Here is a 10,477-nt window from a genome sequence, read left to right on the forward strand (position 1 = left end):
CACATTGCTATGGAGCAGAAATTCATTATTTCAAGTATTTATTTTGGTCATTTCAATCAGGAGGCAGAATGCGGACATTGGAAGAAAGAGATTACGATGAAGAATACACGGGCCTGACTGATAACGAACCTGTCCGTGAGGCACCGAGGCAAGATAACTCTGTTAGCCAAGATGAACGCTATGGAGAATACCAGCCACCTAGTGGCATTTACAATCAAGATTTACCAACGGATTATAGCGCTGACTGCAGCTCGGTGGATTCAGACTCACACAGTCCTATAGATAATCAAAATCAAGATCATGCAGATTATGAGGCTACGGGGCACTCTGAGCCAAGTGGAATGGAAAATCAACCCTCTAGCTCAGGAATTCAAGACCCTCAAATCCGTAGACCAAGTGGAGATGCTTCAGGTCAAAGAAAGAGAGTTCAGACTTGTAGATTATGTGCTAACCATGGTATAATAGTTAAAATAAAAGGTCACATACCTTTTTGCCAATACCTGACTACCCATGACTGTAAGCTATGTGAGATTACTTTGTGAATGAGATATGCTTCAGCAGCACAACAGAAGATGACTCGAACTCAGCAGCCAAACATACCAATAGAACCACAGAGACAACTACCAAGCGGACCTCTTGAGTTTTCACGGATGATGCGAAAATTAGCAGATACCAGCGACATCATTGACCCTGTTCTATTCGCCGAAAGTGATGATATTGTGAAGTCACGGACACATCACTCTTAATACAAGAACAAAATAGACAGAATATTGCGGATTATATGCTAATGACCATGCCTAGACAGTAATAAATAGATAAATTGAATTAACTTACCTTCTAATATATATGTAAACTGTATATATATATATATATATATATATATATATATATATATATATGTATATATATATATATATATATATATATATATATATATATATATATATATATATATATATATTTAGGAGTAACCAAATTAGATAAATTTGTTTGTTTTGGTCATTTATAGATTCTACTGAATTACAAAAAGATATTTTTTTAAGTAGGATGTTGTTTTGTCACATATACTTTAGTTTAAACCAATAAATTTCCAAACATTTGCCAGTTTTACATCGTGAATCTTATGGGGCATTTTATCCGGCGGAGGTGATTGCTAACTCAGTGGACTTATTTATCCAAACCCAAGGGAAGGAAGGATACAAGATGAATGAAAATAGATAATAGATAAATTGGTCTCCTGGAGAAGAGAAACTGTGGATAAAGAGTGAAGGATGATCAGAAAATGACAAAATTTCCAGAGTAATTAATTAAATTGTTTCTGTAGAGGTACCATATGGAAATAAGTGGAACAGAAAGGTATCTAAAGTATCTTAAGCAGCTGATTACTAACAATCTTCCTAGTGGACAAATCTTAAAACCTTTCCAAAAAAAATGAACCTGAAACAATTATTTTTGACAGGGTTCTAACAAAGGCAATGTAATTTTATTCTAAGTTTTTTGATGACTGTGCCAATATCAATGTTTTGAAAAAGGCAGCTAACATTCTCCAACAGGAGATTCTTCAGGACTCGCACCATGGCTGGTCCTTCAGTGGCAACTTTGATGGCTTTCAGAATCCACCACTGTTGCAGTTTTTCCTGTCACATATTGATCAAGTAGCTGGCATGCATAATGAGAAAATTTACAAAACTGCAGATGTTGCTTGCCAACTCCTGGCTCATGTGAAACATCAGCCAAAGAAAAAGTACAAATTTATACTTATTATGTACACTACCTTCTATACGCATACCTCTTGCCATCCAGTCCAGGGTGTGAGACAAGACACTATGAAATTCTATCTGATGTATACATTAGAAGTGAGCATAAGAAGATTCTTGATCTTGAAAATTGTCTGAAGCAAGGTGTCCTCCAGTGGATGAAGGAAACTGGTGTATTTTGTCTGCTAGACTTGGTCAAGAAAGGGTTGACCATTTGGTTTGCAGTTGATAATATAGTTCTAATAATTTAGAAGACACAGCTTCAATACAGCGTACTTTCCATGGTACAGTGATCGTGATAACTAAGCGAGCTGTAGATGTTGAACCTCTCAATGACCTACTAGTTATTCTATAGAAGGTGTTTACACCAACACCTCACCAGCTTGAACTGAAATACCTGCCAGGGCAACAAATCAAAGCAAAACCATTGCAGTTTCCTTCCTATTCACTTGGAAAACGTCAGCACCTTCTCTCATCTAACTTTACATATACTTGGGCTCTTGCTAATTATTTCACAACTCGCGCAAGTAATGCTGTAATCACTACTGCTCAGCAGACAGGGGATGCTGATAAACAAAATCATTAAAAGGGCAACTTAAATATTAATAACCCAATACTGTAGCTAAAAGAGAGGACCACCCAGCATGGGAAGGTGGATAAAGAATGTGATGCCAACTTGGTCTGCCACCAAGTCTGCTCATGACACTTAAAATCTGTCAAGTCATGTAAATACAGATACAGAGGTCATCTCTCCACATTTCAAAACACATGAACATGATGAAGCCGACAATCTCAACACGCATCAGCTTTTAGCCTAGGTTACTGAAAGGTCTTGGTGAGAACCGAGAAGTACATTTTTGGTCTCCCGACACAGATTTCCTTATACTTATGTCACCCAAAGCGTTGTATAGGGATCACTGCCCCGAAAAGGTGGCTAAGAGTTGGGTCGGGTGCTATATACAACGAGCCGTTTTAGACCTTTCCAACGAACCCAACAACACCTCTTAATTGTTTGTGGTTCCTGAGATGCGCACACCTCTTATTTTTGCGTCCTGTCTCTTATAACTTAACGTAGTACACTTATCTCCTCCACCGCTATGCTCAAGTCTTCGGGACCTTTCCAACGAGCCCAAGAACACCTCTTTACTCCTTGTGGTTGCCGAGATACGCATACCCCTTATTTTTGCGACTTTGCGTCCCTACCCCTTATACCTTGCTGTAGTTTACTTATCTCTCCCATTGCCATACACAGGACTTTACTTTACTTCTAGTAGTTCCTGATACGCATACCCCTTATGTATGCGTTCCTACCCCTCATGGGGAAGGGTACGCCCATCGCCACATCCCCTATACGTCACAGGACCTTGAGACCTTTCCAACAAGCCCAAGAACACCTCTGAACTCCTTAAGGTTGCTGAGAAACTTTTACTTTAAAAAAGTCTATGGTTTATGGTTTTTTTTATCTGTTGATATAGGACCTTACGGTAAGAACCCTAGGAAAGGAAAAGAGATTGTTTTTTTTTTTTCTTTTTTTTTGGGGGGGAAGGGGCCTTACAAGGCCCCTGAATGCAGGTACTTGTCTCCTGCCATCACCTTGCAGATGAAACTTTTAGTCAAATTTTTGACTGGCAAAAGCTCTAAATATCAGGAAACTGATGTAAGGGAATGTGTGCAAGCTATTGGACATCACAAATCCTAAGTCTTAATTGGAATCCGCAGCTTCTCTGGTGGTCAATGGAGAGAAAAATTTGTGGGTAACACAAAAAAGTCTTAGGTCAATACTACCTTCAACTAGACAATGAAGATTCAGTCATTGATTCCTTTCGAAAGCTTAATGAAGGACTGCTCCTCCCGGTCTCGAAAAGCAGTGTTGCCACTACAAATCATTAGTCTAGAGAACTTTGAGGTCCCACATCTCTTCGTATATTGAGATGGGAGATGTTTTGATCTATGAACTTGGAAGAAGAGATGTTACCTCCTACTAGGCCTGCCATAGTGCTACATATTACCCGTGTAAATTACATACCCTACCACCTCTCCAGTCCTTCCTCCCATTGAACAAAATGCTTGGAGCATTAAGAAAGGTTCATATGTTACTGTGCAGAGTCCCAGTTTTCTAGCACCCGGAGGTGTGCTTGAATTTACCAAATGATCATGCAAATCAGAATGAAAGGAAAGGTGCAGTTGCAGCAAGAATTGTCTTCCTTGCACTGCACTCTGCAAATGCTATAACCTACACGGGATTGTGGAAAATTATAGACACGACTACGAGGCAGAGGATTGATCTAATTTCCTATTATTACAGTATTATTAAATGTCAATTATTACAGTACTATATTAATTTCGTGAACTGCATTCTAAAGTAACAGAAACGCTTAATGTCTTCGGTGTATTCACTCTTTTGGGTTAGAGTCCTCTTGCTTAAGGGTACACTCGGGCTCACTATTATATCTTCTATCTCTTCTTGTTTTTTATAATTTTTTTTATTGTTTATACAGTATATGAAAGATTTATTTTAATGTTGTTACTGTTCTTAAGATATTTTATTTTAATTGTTAATTACCTTTCTTGTAGTTTCCTTATTTCCTTTCCTCACTGGGCTATTTTCCCTGTTGGAGCCCTCGGGCTTATAGCATCTTGTTTTTCCAACTAGGGTTGTAGCTTAGGAAGTAATAATAATAATAATAATAATAATAATAATAATAATAATAATAATAATAATAGAAAGACCATAAACAGATGCAAGTGGAAAGATATGTCAGAGGCCTTCATCCTGCAGTGGACTATTTACGGCTGATGATATATAAATATATATATATATATATATATATATATATACAGTATATATATATATATATATATATATATATATATATATATATATATATATATATATATATATACATATATATGTATATATATATATATATATATATATATATATATGTTTATACTATATATATATATATATATATATATATATATATATATATATATATATATATATATATACGCACAACACACACACACATATAAATATATATATATATATATATATATATATATATATATATATATATATATATATATATATATATATATATATATATATATTTGGGCTCAAGCCATGGCGTCCTGATGGAAGGTTCCTTATTGGTAGCTTCCTTGGGTATATAACTACTAAGATATTCCCAGAGAATTTAACCACAGGTTATCACAGAATTCTAACTTCTGGAGCGAGTATCCCAAAGGTTTCCCTTTAAGACATCGTATATCAACAGGGGACGCATGTATTAACGCGCCACATAGCTATCTGCACCCCACATAGAGTTAACACTTCGATATGGAGGGGCGGAGAATAGCTGGGAGCCGTTCCACAGTTATACTCGTCCGTGGCTACTTTTGGTACTCGAAACGTAAACAAACGGGCGCCATTGCTAAATGACGTCACGTTCGTCCTCATCCTTCTTCTAGTAGCTTGCCTTGCTAAGACGAATTTTCCCTTGTGCTTTTTCATCGGCTTGCATCTTCGTAATGTCGCTACCTTCGGCCTCGCCTTCTTCTGGAAAGTTGAGTACCAGGTCCCAGTATTGTTTAAATAAGCTCTGACCATAAAGTAACTTTTACTTTTCGAGATATTTTATGTTTTCTGGCAGAGCTGTGCTACTTCCGGACACGCCATTTTATGGCGTCGCTGTTACCCTGCATGCGTTATTTAGCTAGCCTGAACAGCTTATTCCGGCCTTTTAACTAATTGATACTATTAGTTATTTAGTCTTCATAGCTAGGAACTTCATATATCGTGTTTTGACGCTTTTTTATCGGTCATCGCCTGACCCCATACTAGATCGCTAGCTTAGCCCCTAGGCCAGAGCGCCTATCACCAGTGTTCATGCATGATATATTCCAGTGATCCTAGGTTAAGTTATGAAGATAGTGGTATTATTTTATGATACTGTTTACTGTGATGCAAGTGTTTTGGCCTTCAGGGACCATATAGGGGATCAGTTTGATAGTGTGCCTTTCTAACCTAACCTAAATGTAGGACCCCTATATGCTCCCTTCCCCCACTGCCTTAAGGCATTCCCTCTGTGTGGCCTTGCTCCCCCTACCACGTAAGGGGATCAAGTCCATACCAGAGTACCTATCGCTTCTCTGTCCTCCCTAAGGGAATGATCCCCCCTTAGGGTTGCGTCCGAGAATGAGGAACGGCCTGTCCTTCCTCAATTGCTGAGGTTAGGTTACCTGACCTTCCTTGCAATTGCGATACGTCTTCCAGCCTTCCTAGCTTAGGGTGTAACATCCCTGCTCTAGGTTAGGCCTCGGGGAGAGCTAGTTCTGTGCCTTGCTTGAAACGGTACCCATGCACCGTTCTCAGCCAGGTTGCCTACCTTAGGCTAGGGAGCGTCCTCCCTTCCTTGGTGGCCGCTTTGGTACAGAGCCTCCCCTATGGAAGAACCTTCTTCTTCTCCCCTCCTCCCCTATCCCTTGTATGGTCTAGCCTATACTTAGGTTAGCCTATACTCATCTGTCCCCTGTCCTACAACTCCTCCTTAGGGTGGAGTGACAGGGCTATCTTGAGTCCCTGTGTGCAGTCCGCTCTGGTACATATACCCTTCATAGTGTCCTATGGGGTTAGCCACTGGATGCGTTTTGTCCGCAGGGGTTCTCCCCCCTCTTGGGTGTTCCCTGGCCCTCCCTTGGGCTACTCTGGCACCCGGCCGCCTGCCGGCCCCCTGCCTTTGGGTGATAGGGCTAGCCTCTATCATGGGTACACCCATTCAGGTGGGATGCTATGGGGTCCGTATCCTTACCCCTCCATCCCTCCTTCTGTCTCTTTTCCTGTCCTGGTGCCGGTCCCTTGCCGCCTCTACTGCCGGCGATACCTCCCTCCCTTGGTGACACATTCCTAGTATCCTCCCTAGCCGACAGTCCTCCGTGTGCCGGAGGGCTGCCGCCTTCCGTCGGTGTACAGCCGATGGCCTACCCTTATACCACCTAGCTTCGGTCGTCCGTCCATCGGGCCGGTCCCCGGCGTGCCGGCACCCATTGCCGGCGGTCCGGATATGCTATATCCACCTTCCTTATCCTATGACCCTGTCACCAAGCCGGCAGCCGGAGCCGCCACCTCCCGCCGTTGTGCCGGCGGCCGCCATCCTGGCATTACTCCTGACTTCTCTATGTGTCTTCACTAATGCCAGAAACTCTGCTGGAGCGGCCTCCGGCATTCCGCCGGTCTGCCGAGGCCTTCCGGAGACGCCAAGAGACTTGCACCCCTTCTCCCAGCTATCAACACCATGCTGATAGCCCTACACCGCAACCAGATGGCTTGGCTACCCAAATAGATAGGTATTGTCTTACCATTCTATTAACCCTTTTACCCCCAAAGGACGTACTGGTACGTTTCACAAAAGCCATCCCTTTACCCCCATGGACGTACCGGTACGTCCTCGCAAAAAAATGCTATAAAATTTTTTTTTCCATATTTTTGATAATTTTTTGAGAAAATTCAGGCATTTTCCAAGAGAATGAGACCAACCTGACCTCTCTATGACAAAAATTAAGGCTGTTAGAGCAATTTAAAAAAAAATATACTGCAAAATGTGCTGAGAAAAAAATAACCCTCTGGGGGTTAAGGGTTGGAAATTTCCAAATAGCCTGGGGGTAAAAGGGTTAATGGCCGTGCTGTCTTCTTGTATATCACAATTTTCCAGCATGCTGTGTGTATCTTAGCACGGCTGGTTGCCGGAAACCGTTGCCCTATGGGGTCTTCTACAACCCCCCCCCCCCCCCATATTAATGGCCTGAGTGGTCTCAGTCCTAGATTTACATCTTAGGCAATTCCTGCTAGAATTACCTTCTGCCTCCCTGGCGACCTATGAAGGATTCTGCCTTGTGTCCTCGGTCACAAACAAATTGCCTATTGATAAGGTTACGGTAACCAGCCGGGCGGGATACACGGGGTATGTGTCTATCTACTTCATTTCCCGCTCCACTCTCTAACATTACAATGTTATTAATTATTTAAGATTAAGTTAAAGTTAACTTCTTAATATTTAACTTTAGAGTAATATAAGTCATTTGTATGACTTCCGTATATTCATGTTCTCTTTCTCTTACAGGAGGAGTACGTGAAATGTGACCACAACTTCTGTAGAGTGAAGCGCCCGCACTTCTACGGGCACACGGCGTGTAGGACCCACGCCTCTTGCGCCAACAAGAAAGGTGATCTGAAGTTTTGGGACCCGCAGCACTGTACAGTCTGCAAGGACCGCCTGGTCGAAGCGTTCAACAATCCTCCTTCAGCGGAGGTTAGGGACTCTTCTCGAGAGAAGCTACGCAAGTGGGTGCGTGGCTTCCAGAAGAACGCCACCGGACCATATCTTGCCACCGAAGACTTGAGGGCCTTGCTTTTTCCGAAGGCATCCCCAGACTCAGTGGTCCCCAAGGATCAGATTCCCACCGTCCAGATAACGGTGGAACCGGATGTAGTCATGGCTCAGTCCATGCACGAGTGCCGTTTGGATGCCGACAACGTATGTCGGAAGTGCCGGAGAACACAGAGAGGAACCTCATGGGCGACGAACTGGACTATGAGGAAGACCAGGTGGAATACCCTGAGTCGGAGCAGGAGGTCGCTCCACCTTCCACCCCCACACCGATTCCTACACTGACGGACGTATCACTCCCGTCTACATCTGCTACCCCGGATCCCACCCCATCCAACACCCAGGAGATCTTCAAAATGCTTGAGGCTCTCATGGATAAGAAACTCCGCGAGACGCATGAGTTCTTCAGGTCCAACATGGGAAGTTCGAAGCAGCCGAAAAGGATTTCGGTTAAGGACCTCCCCGCATGCTCAGATACCAACCCCTGGAGGTATGCCGAGCACATGCCAATTACGACGGGCAAGATCTTCATAAGCGAAAAGGTCGGCTCGATCGCGCTGGAAGAAGTGGAATTCTTCCCGAACTTTGAGGCTTACCCGGACTGTTACGTCCGACTTCGATCTGAACCTGCCTCTAAAGAAAAGACCGAACCGAAGGAGGTTATAGTTTTCGATCTCTCGAAGGCCCAGGCTATGCTGGCCAATACAGTGAAAAGTAGGGGCTTCACCTGCTCGAAACTTCCGGCGCTTAGCAAGAAGCACCCTACCTACGTCGCACCAGACGATGCGACCCTCCCCTTCTTGGAAAAGGCCTTCACTGCGGTGCATAAGGCAGTGGAAGAAGGAAAACCTTGCCCTGCACTGGAGGAGTGCAGACCCTTCTCCCTGACTACTCCCCCTGATGTTAGACACTGGAAAGATGTCCAGTCAACATTTGTGGTGGGAGAACTAGAACCTGACGTCGCTGGCCGTCAGTTTAATGAAGACCTCCCAAAACTTAATGACCATCTCCTTCGTCGGGAACATGATACGAAGGAAAGGCTCGCCGCATCTATGTCCCTCCAAGTACAGCTCGAAGTCATGGCCGGTGACACTAGGGTCCCTGACTACTACATGGTTCTCGCCAAAACACATTTGGCGACCGTGGTAAAGGATCTGTACAGCTTTACGAAGGCTCGTAGAGCCTGTCGTGAATTCGTGTTCTCCAGTGCTACAGTGAGACACGAACCCCGGAGGCTAATTTCCTCCAACATCTGGGGTAAGCACCTCTTTCCCTCCTCCCTTGTGAAAGAGATCACCGACAAGGCCGCTACGGAGAACAGGAACCTTCTCCACAAGTGGGGCATGTCGAAGAAAAGGAAATCCTCTCAGGACGACGGCCCTCAACCTAAGAGGAAACCCACGAAACCGAAACCCCAGCAACGTCAACAGAGACGGCAGTTTCCGGGATCCGCTACTCCCCAAGTGGCAGCTCAGCCACAGCAGACCTTTCAACTGGTCACCCAACCGGTCTTGTCACAGTCGCCGGTCTTCACCCCTGCTTTTGAGCAACAGTCAACTACCTTTCGTCCCCAAGGTAGAGGTTCAAACAGAGGTGCAGGCAGAGATGCATCTCGCCGTCCCTCCAGAGGCAGAGGAGGAAAGGGAGCTAGCGGCCGAGGTAGTAAACCCTCGGGAAACCAGAAGCAATGAAGTGCTTCCGGTGGGAGGAAGACTCCGCCAATTCCAGGATCGTTGGACCTTCGATCCCTGGGCACACAGCATCGTCAGGAAGGGTCTAGGCTGGAGCTGGACTCAACCACCCCCAACCTTCCAGCAGTTCTTCCAACAGTCAACCCCCCTTCTGGAAGAATATGTCCTAGAACTCTTGAACAAGAAGGTGATAAGGAGGGTAAAGTCAACCAGGTTCCAAGGGAGACTGTTTTGCGTCCCCAAGAAGGACTCCGACAAACTCAGAGTCATTCTAGACTTATCCCCCCTCAACAAGTTCATAGCGAACAACAAGTTCAAGATGCTAACTCTTCAACATATAAGGACCCTTCTGCCTCAAGGTTCCTACACGGTCTCCATAGACCTGGCGGATGCCTACTGGCACGTTCCAATGAACCATCACGCTTCCTCCTACCTAGGATTTCGACTCCAAAGGAAAAGCTACGCTTTCAGGGCCATGCCCTTCGGCCTCAATGTGGCCCCACGGATCTTCACAAAGCTGGCAGACGCCATCGTTCAACAGCTACGCCTCCGCGGCGTCCAGGTGATGGCCTACCTCAACGACTGGCTGGTTTGGGCTCCATCGCCCGAAGATTGTCTAAGATCCTGCAACAAAGTCACC

The 10,477-nt window shown here is 44.2% G+C and overlaps 1 pseudogene; it reads left to right on the plus strand.

Annotated features, from left to right (window-relative positions):
• Positions 1 to 824, plus strand: part of LOC137644812 (uncharacterized) — a 15,722-nt pseudogene extending 14,898 nt beyond the window's left edge.
• The last annotated feature ends 9,653 nt before the right edge of the window (positions 825 to 10,477 follow it).

The sequence above is a fragment of the Palaemon carinicauda genome, chromosome 1, assembly GCF_036898095.1.
Source record: "Palaemon carinicauda isolate YSFRI2023 chromosome 1, ASM3689809v2, whole genome shotgun sequence".
Taxonomy (NCBI): domain Eukaryota; kingdom Metazoa; phylum Arthropoda; class Malacostraca; order Decapoda; family Palaemonidae; genus Palaemon; species Palaemon carinicauda.